We start from the raw sequence: 10,026 nt of genomic DNA, 5'->3' as shown, positions 1-10,026 counted from the left end.
AATACTAACAGAGATAAATGCTAAATCTGACAGAGATAATTCCTTTGTCTTTATTTATTCTGATTTTCCTTCTCCTTGCCCTTGGAGACCATTTCATAGAATCATTAAGATTATAAATTCTAGAATCGGATTATCTAGGTTCTAACTCTTCTGGATTTATCATTTGCTAGCTTTTCAGTCTTTGGCAAATTACTGAATTTCTCTGTACTCAATTTTCCCATCTATGAAGTAAAAATATAATAATATCTACATAAGAGTTGTTGAGAAGATTAAATGCATGGATGAAAGAGCTTAAAGCAGCATCTTATACCTAGTACACTTTCAATCATATTCACTATAAGTATCACTTGTCTGACTACACTGAGGTTTATCTGCTGGCTCATGTTCCTCTGTAACCCTCTATCCAACTCCAAAATCTCTGCCATCCCAAAACCCCTTTCCAGGGACCTATCTGTTCCAAGACTTCTTTCTTTCATTCTGCACATTCTCCCAAGGTGATCTTGTCCATTCCCATGACTTCTGCTATACCCACTCAAATCTCTATCTTTATTCAAGATCTCTTTCTGAACTCCAAAACCACACTTTTCTAATGCCTCCCAGACATCTTCAGGCTTTACCTTCAAGACTCCTGGAGAACCCCTATATTGGTTGGAGATGACCATCAGAGAGATTATGATCCCTCTAAAGAAAAATGAGACAGAATTGAATCCAAGTAAATATATTTAGGTCTCCTATAGCTCTATAAGATAATGTGTCTTAATAAGAACCTAAAGGCATGCTAAAGTCACAAGAAGTAATAATTAATATTAACATATTATAAATTATTAAGATCCTTTCTACCCAAGTTCTTTTCTAAACATTTTACACATATCAATTCACTTAATCTACATAGAATCACTGAATGGTAGGTACCATTATTACTCCTTTAGAATAAATGAGGAAATCAAGGCACAAGAAGCTTATATAACTTGTCTTACAGTGGAAATGGTATAATCTGAAATGAGACAGGCAATGAGACTCCAGACTCTGCCATCTTCACCACTATATTTCATTTTCTCTAAGAAATAGGGCCTGAATAACTTCTCAGACACTAAAACAAACACAACTATTATTTTTTTTATAGTAATGTCTAACATTTGGAGGGCCAGATACTCTTTCAAGTGAAATGCTTTTCACACATTAATTTGTTTGATCCCTTAGGGTGGCTGGGTGTCTCAGTGGTTGAGCATCTGCCTTTGGCTCAGGTCACGATCCTGGGGTCTTGGGATCAAGTCCTGCATGGGGAACCTGCTTCTCCCTCTGCCTATGTCTCTGTCTCTCTATGTCTCTCATGAATAAATAAATAAGATCTTCAAAATAATAATAATTTGTTTGTTCCCTCAATAACCCTATAACTCAGGCCTTGGTATTGTACCCATTCTACATGTGAAGAAACCAACACCCAGAGGAAGAGTAAGTAATTAACAGGCAGTTACACAGTAGTAAGTGGCAGAGAGAGGACCCAACCCTGGCAGTTTCATACCACCATCCATGATTTTAATGACTCTTGCCTCAAGAGATTAGCACTAAACTGTCTCTTGAATAACTGCTATCATTCCCTCTTCTGTGCCACACACCAGATTGCAGATGCCATTGAAAGACTTCTCAGTCCCAGTTTCCATGAGGCCCCACCTTTGGGGACAGACACAGCCTCTCTCTTCATCTCTCTCTGAGACTGTATGAGTCTTGTCACTGATTCTCTCCATGCAGCTCTGCTCCATCCCCTCTACACCAGCTTCCTCTTACTTGTGGTTTCAGTTCTAACACAACTTTAGCTTTCATCTGACTTTGGCTTGCCCTGTTGCTGTTTCAGGCCTCTATCCCACATGACCCTTTATCTCAATGCACCACAGATAACTGGCTACAGTCTCTGTCTCTGAGTCAGAATCCAGAGACAGAAAATTAGATTGGTCACTGTCCAGCCAGTGGAACAGCTGACTTTGATGAGGTGTCCATCTCAATTAGCTACACTGGAGGAGAAGCTAGATTCACGTGGTGGGTGAAATCAGAAATATTCAGCTTAGAAAAAAAGGAAACTTAAAAGTATCTTAAACTAGAGACAAGCTATCACAGGAACAGACTTTTTACCTCCTCCCCAGCTTTCCTTTAATTGTCAGAGCAGCAATCTCTGTATCACTAATGTGCTGAAGCAGACATAAGGAGGAAGGCTAGGAAGAGATTTCTGCCTAGGGAAGGTAGTGGCTTTAGGTGATCTCTAAGATCCCTATGAATTTGTTGTTCTTGTTGTTGTTTTTAAGATTTTTTTTAAGATTTTATTTATTTATTCATGAGAGACACAGAGAGAGAGAGAGAGAGAGAGGTGGAGACGCAAGCAGAAGGAGAAGCAGGCTCCATGCAGGGAGCCCGACGTGGGACTCGATCCCAGGTCTCCAGGATCACGCCCTGGGCCGAAGGCAGGCACCAAAACGCTGAGCCACCCAGGGATCCCGATCCCTATGAATTTGTGAAAAATTCAGGATTAGTTGAAAAAAGGTACCAAATGCACCTTAGATAAGCAGTTTAAATGTTCTCCAAAATACCAACTTTCACATTGTTGAATTTTCTCCACCCCATCAGGAAGTTGCACTTAGATGTGCAAAGGCATAAGAGGCAAAGGGAAACACTACATAGCAGACAGAACTTCACCAACTCCACCCCTTCAGTGGTACCTGTCACACTAATGGCCGTGAGTCCTCCCCTAATAAAATAAAATAAAACTCCACCCACTAGAATTACAATTAAATAAGTTAATTGTTTCTGGACTCCTTACATGTCTCCTGTTATATGGACACTGCAATCACCAGTGACTGAATTCCAATCATTGAAGATTTATCTATTACCTGCCCTGCACAATAGTGTGAAGTGCTATACCTGACCATATGCAGGATACAAAGGTAAGAATCACACTGCCCCAAGTTTAGGGCCCACCATACAAGGAAGGAGGGAAACACATTCACAAATAATTCAAGAAAGAGTACACAGTGGCAGTAGGACAGGAGGAAGGGAAAAGTTTATTCCACAGAAGTGTATGTAAGAATTTGGGAAACATTCTCCGAAGGTGATCTAGACCTTATAGAGTGCACAGGAGTTGGTGTAAGAGTACCCTACATGGACAGCATGAGCAAAGGAACACAGGACACTAGACACTCAGGAGGCAAGATATTAGGTGGCATATCTGGAGAACAGTGAACAGTCTGGCATGGCTAAAGGACAAGGGAATAGGGAGGAGAGACATAGAGGAGGAAAGACTACCTGCTGGGAATAGTAGAATATGTCTGAATATGTAAGCTGGGAGACGCTGACTTAAAAGATAATTCCCAATGAAAAAAGGTATCTATCGTCATCTATCAAGGCAACTGTACTAACCATCCAAGTTAAAAAGTGCTAATGAGCAATGATGTGCCCAATATTTTAACAACAGATTCTTAAAGTCAACGAGGAAGACCCTTAAAAGATCATAACCCTGCCTTCAAGAAATACCACACCTAACTCTCAAGGGAATGAAAATGAGTTATCCAGGTAAAGGCAATAGGTTGAACAAACCTTTGCTTGGCCAGAAGCAATGCCCTTGCTTGCCAGAAATGCCGCTCAAATAACTTCACCAGTCCCACATGTGACCTGACCCTGAATAACGGTCTCTTTCGACACTCCCTTGCACAAGTAACGATAAAAATGTTGTCCCCATCAACTAGCACGTTTAATTCAGCGGCAGCACTTAAATCTGCCTCTCATTTTCCTACCACTTTCCTGAAATTCCAGAGGACGAGGTTATTGTTAAACAGCAGCAAGCATTATTCTCACAGCAGTGCACATTAATAATAATTCAGTGCAGTGTCATGGAAGCCTGTAGGCTCTTAACTGAATTTATTTGAAAAATAAAGTTTGTTTTTTTTTTTCCCTGAAGATCTTTACTTAAGTCAGCATGGAACTCTTGTAAAGATAACTACCAATAAGTCACAACTACCCAAGGAGCAGTCTTGTTATTTTTTTAATTCACTGCTCACCATGACAACATAATAAACACACCTTTAGAGGCTCATACATGCCCAATTCTTGAAAATAGTTCCTCCTTCATGGTGCTCCTAGGCATAAACTTTAACTCATTTTTCTGACTCTCTGAAATCCCACTAAAACACCAATTTTCAAAGGCAAGCTACTACAAATAATTTTGTGGTAAGTTAGCAACAGAAGCCTTATTTCATAATCCATTAATAATTACTGAGCTCCTATTTTATTTAAAAAAATAGCAAACCATCAGGACAATATGGTTTCGACATCTGTTTTTTCAATTTTGTTTGGAGTTCTCTTAGATGTTCCTGTATCCTTTCATAAATGACTAATAGGAAAGATACAAGACTAATAGGAAACACAACTTTATGCAACTTCGTTGACGGTTGGTTTCAGTTAACAGCTGGTCTTTAAACTACCCAACATAAAAGCATACATTTTAGGGAAAAAAAACTGACCCCAAAACTGCTTCATAAAATAAAGCATTTCATTTTTCAAAGCTTGAGGATTATTTGAGAGGCTATAGTACTAAAAAGTCCCCAGAGTTGTTTTTTTTTAAGAGAGAAAGTTAAAAGTTTCCACCTTTAAATATCAGAGACTAGAGATTTTACAATACAATAAGTGTCAGAAATAAAACGCAATTCCCTTCAAAGCCATATAAAAGAGTAAGCCTCAGTAAAAAGTTTTTCCTTCCAACAGTGGAGTGTGGACCTAAAATCATAGCAAATAATTATGATGGTCTTTCTGCAATGGTGCCCAGACATCCAAATTAGCCAAAGCTTCAGGCTTCCATATGCTCAGGTTTGTAACAATGTTTTCTGTGCTACCCAACAGCTGCTCCCTTTTGGTTAAGGAAATACTATACAAGAAGCACGCCATGAATTGAAGTGTTCAATTTCCCACCATCCTCCAGACAGATGTGGTCCTTTCCCAAGTGTACATGATACAACATAAGTACATAAAAGATGCAATTCTTTATTCAAATGACTGCCTTTTGTCCCCCCTGCTCTATCCCACATCATCTGGACCGATAAATTTGTTTTGGGGGTGGTGGGCAGATAACTTCACTCTGAGAAAATGTTAGGTGGATTCAAGAAGAATGACTAATGGTCAGTATCTCTCAGAAAATAAAACACCATCTCTCACTGGAAGCTTCTGTTGGGCTCATCTCTCTCTATGAAGCCTGCCAGGTCCTCACATACCAGAGGTGGTTTGCTTTCCTTCCAACTGGGATAATGGGCATTTCAGCACTTTTGCCAAATTACTGACAGAAGGACTTATTTCCTCTTCCAATGAAAAGAAACTGATAGTGACAGAAGCAAGAGAATAACTTTAACCACTACATTACATGGCGCAAAGAACAGACAGATAAATAGAACCCCCACATAATTCCATTCTAAATTTTCCCCAGCTAACAGTCTGTAAGTATGCCAAACCAGTCACAAAAGAACCTAACCAGAATTTTTTCCTGGATTTTTCATGTCTTCTACCTTACTACTATCTTTTGAAAATATTATTTTTCACTAATACATGAATAAGGAGCATAGTTAGTGATTGCAAAATTGGGAAATGCCAGGAGATTTTATTTGAGTGTCCCTGTCTTTTCCAGAGACTAAATTAACTACATAACCTGCTCTGTTAGGAATAGCATTCATCGGGTGGCCCCAGTGGCTCAGCGATTTGGCGACACCTTCGGCCCAGGGCGTGATCCTGGAGACCTGGGATTGAGTCCCACATGGGCTCCCTGCATGGGGCCTGCTTCTCCCTCTGCCTGTGTCTCTGCCTCTCTCTCTCTCTGTGTGTGTGTCTCTCATGAATAAACAAATAAAATCTTTTAAAAAAGGAATAATATTCATGATATAACGTTTGAGTTCATTTTCCCCTAAGTATAAATACTTTCACTGTCTCTGGTTCCAAATCGTTGACCTTTTCCCTGATAATCTTTGTGTCTAATACATTGTCATGCACAGGTGAGTGCTTAATAAATACTATTGGATGATGGATGTACTCAATTATAAAATACTCAAAAATGCTCCTTTTTTGTAAGTTTCCCAAACAGCAAAACTATTATAGCCTCTATGTCCAGCTTAGCTCAAAGTCTGATGAATTCATTTCAAAAACTCAAAAATGTGTAATCAATGTTCAGAGACGGTTAAAAGTGTCTCTGAGTATCACACCTGCTTGCCTAGAACGCCAAACACAAAATCGAAATCAAATACAAAGTAAATTGAAAATATGTGTACCGGAACTGTTCTGCTTTCCAGCATCAAAATTCAGATGAAGTCTTCTTTGATACAACAAGGCAACTGAGATTCAAAATCCAAATTTTTATGCTCTTTGCTAAACAAACCCCACACTATTAACATTCCCATCTACTCCCTTCTGAAATGAAAGAAAGCATACACACATACAAAGTACTGTTCAAAGTAAACTGAGAGTTAATACTACAAATATGTTGGCAGCTAACCACTGTGTGTTGAAAGTAAATATGTAGCGCCACTCACAGCCAAGTGTTCCAGGTGTATCATCAGTGTTTTCATGTTAACAATTTATCATTGAGTGTAGATGAGGTGGTGCCAAGTTGCCACCAGAGAAGCCTGGCGTGCCCAAGTCTAGAGAATAGGCAACAGAGAATGTGTCTTGGTTATAGAACAAAAGAATTTGTTTTTATCACTTGCCTTTACCGCTGGAGAAAATGGCTCCTGGTGTGCTGAACTCCATGATAAATGCGCCCCCTCTAGTTCTTTATTGCCTCTGTAAATCACAGGACTGACAGCAGTTAATAAGAAAAGCTTTTGAGTGGTTTTGAAGTTTTGCTTTGTACAAATAAAGTCTCATATTAAAGATTTTGCTAGTCCTCAAGGTGTAGAAAAAGCAACACGGGTAGAACTTTTATACTTTTAACTGTTTGTCTCCTCTTTCTAATTTTCAAAACCAAAAGAAATAAAACCTTTCAGACATGAACATTGGCAAAATAAAAGAAGATCATAGCTGAAATGGCTTCGTACACTTAGAGTTGCTGGTGAGTTGCTACTGAAATTACAATCTCTTCTAGTTTTTAGAAGCTGGGTATTCAGATAAATACCAGAAAAGGTATGTGGTGGAAAGAAGGTTGTTACAGTAGATTTATTATTACGTTTCTGACCATAATTGTATGCTTTACCTCTTTTAGCCAAAGCAAATTTCAGTTCGATGTCAAGAAATAGAACTCTAAATTCCACCGAATCGATCAGCTGCCAGTTCAATCATAGGTCCTGGGATCCCGAAATTCTGAAATCATATTTCAGAATATAATTGACGCTAAAAGGAATAACAAAGCTACCTCACTGAGTAGCCTTTTTCTCTAAGGAGCTCAAAATACTTTGCCACAACAGCGTTACAAAATCCTAAAGGGCAGGTTTTATTAGTTGTACTTTCTTGCAAAGGAAGCTAAGGCACAAAAAGCTAGAAATCCCTTTTCCTGATTATTGCTAAATTCTCCATAGAGCTAAAACAGGACTGGCTAGAGCTGGTGTTCTTCTCATAAGACTTCACTTATTCTACAGTGCACAAAATAGGAATTTTGAATGCATTTTCCTCTGACAATATTTCCACAGTAAAGAAGGGTTAGTAATCCATATAAATTGGCTGAATGACTATCTGTAAACCAGAAACTGTCCAGTTTACAATCTGGAGTTCAACTTCACTTTGACCCAAGCAATAAGGGCAAATAAAAATTGGACTTTCACAATATCTAGTTGAGGCAGTTTGCAGCTTGGTAGGCATAAAGTTAAAAGGGGACTAGCTAATTTTAATGTACACTTTTTAGAGCATTCTGATTAAGTACACATCTCATACCAGTGTATATCCAGGACCCAGTTTTACCATTAGGATTTGATTTACTAACATTTTACTGAAACAAAATTGAACGAATGTTCCAGAGGTTTTATTTCCCTTCTGTGGTTTGCTTTATCCTAGTCTCTCTCTCTAGCCAATTCTTTCCAAAGTAAATTTTCTTAAGCCTTCGTCCTAAGTGAATGGGAATAAAGAATCCATATTCTTCTGACTGGAGATTTCCAATTGGCAGGTCACCCTGGGTGTCACTGGGCACAGTCAGCATAGAGATCTTTAATAGCTCAGATTTGGTCATCAGTCCTTGAACCACTGGAGGCAGAAAAAAGACATGTCATTACCTCTCCATTGTACATCTACTACACTGTCACCTCTCTCTTCTTCCAGAGATTATTCCAGGAGGTCCAGAACACACATGCTACAGACGTCTATGAAATACTGAGGCATTTCTCTGGAATCCACATTCTGTCTGGATTATTATGATGAATTTCCTTGAATCTCCACTTGGGTTCACCAGTAGATATCTGGTCAAAGCCCCTGAAGATAAAGGATTCATGTCAAGGAAGTCAGATTATCCAAATGTCATAGAGATGTAGTCAAGTGAAAGTATCTGAGAGAGCATTCCTATAAATTTATACCACACATGACATTTAAGAAACTACTAGAATGGGCATTAACATTCATAATATTAACCAGATTTCCCAAAGTTTAGAACATTAAGACCATGCCAGGCTATTTCAGAAGGCAGTGGACCATAGTCCAAAGGACCAAAGACTCTAGCACTGGACAGAGCTAGATACAAACCTAAGCTCAGCTACTTTCCAGCTATGTGACCTTGAAAATTAATGTATCTGAGAGTTCCTTTAAATACATTTCATAAGACTGATATGAAAAAGTTTATACTTGTAAGGTGTTCCACAGAGAAGACACCCAGTGAATCACTCACTGATTTATTCAATACCTGTGTGCCAGGGAGAGAGCTTTGCATACGTTATTTCATTTAATCTCCACACAAGTGTATGAATGGCCCTTATGTAAAAGAGAGGCCATCAGAAGATCACTTTAAGATAGATTCATTTCCAAAAGGACCAGTGGGCAGCAAGAAACTAGAGATGGACCCTGGAACACAGCCAGAGGAAGGGCAAGGTCAGCTGCAGTCTGCCATGCCCAGAGGGGGACCTCAAGAGAGTGCATCTTAAAAGTCAGTACTGAGCATCTGCCAAGCTCAGAGACCACCACCGGCAGATCAATGCAGGACTGCCAAGACTTTCTCTGTCCCTGCCCCTCCTCCTCACCCCTTCCAGCTCTCACCCTGGGAGTGAGATGGATTCAAGGGAGGAGCTCTGCTCTGAAGGAAATACAGAAGTCAACCCATCCCCACCTCCTACTGTGGGCTTCTCAACCTAAAGCAACACCACGATGGGCAAGAAGAGTGGCTTGAACTTTAATAAACATTAGAATGTTGCACTGAACTGACCATTTTTAATTACTGAAACTAGACTGTTCTTATGACCAGGAATAACCAGAGTATATTTTCTTAAATCTAAGAGTCACTGGAAAAGCTAAAATACATATTTATAAAAAAAAAAAAGTGCTCACTTCGGCAGCACATATACTAAAATTGGAACGATACAGAGAAGATTAGCATGGCCCCTGTGCAAGGATGACACGCAAATTCGTGAAGCGTTCCAGATTTAAAAAAAAAAAAAAGCTAAAATATGTGTCCAAGATCTCATACAGATGCAGGCAAAGAACTGGCACGAAATGGGTCTGAGCAGTGGGGGAAAGAACACAGTTTATATCCTAGTGTTCTTTCCAATATACCATTGTTTTTAATATAAAATATGTTCACCTGTAAGTCCTATGAAACAACAAAATGAATATAAAAGAGCATGGCCATCAGCCAAATTAAAAATTAATTCTGAAAGCACTTGTTGCTAGATTTAGAGATGCACATTCCATGCTGACATGAAGTCTAAATGCATGAAATTCTGAATGAGTCTCCGTAATCAAACATGTCTCTATCATAAGGCACTGGGATTAGTTTAGTTATTCCATCTGAATATACAGAGCAAAGGCAGCCTGGGTGGCTCAGCGGTTTAGCACCACCTTCAGCCTAGGGCGTGATCCTGGAGACCCGGGATTGAG

The 10,026-nt window shown here is 39.3% G+C and overlaps 1 non-coding gene across 1 annotated transcript; it reads left to right on the top strand.

Annotated features, from left to right (window-relative positions):
* Positions 1-9,469: 9,469 nt before the first annotated feature.
* LOC129498018 (U6 spliceosomal RNA) lies at positions 9,470-9,576 on the top strand. The gene has a single exon (XR_008662052.1). It is a non-coding gene; the product is annotated as a U6 spliceosomal RNA (small nuclear RNA).
* The last annotated feature ends 450 nt before the right edge of the window (positions 9,577-10,026 follow it).

This window comes from Nyctereutes procyonoides, unplaced genomic scaffold (genome assembly GCF_905146905.1).
Source record: "Nyctereutes procyonoides isolate TBG_1078 unplaced genomic scaffold, NYPRO_anot_genome, whole genome shotgun sequence".
NCBI lineage: Eukaryota > Metazoa > Chordata > Mammalia > Carnivora > Canidae > Nyctereutes > Nyctereutes procyonoides.
The sequence above is the reverse complement of the archived record's forward strand: the minus strand, read 5'-3'. Positions and strand labels throughout refer to the sequence as shown.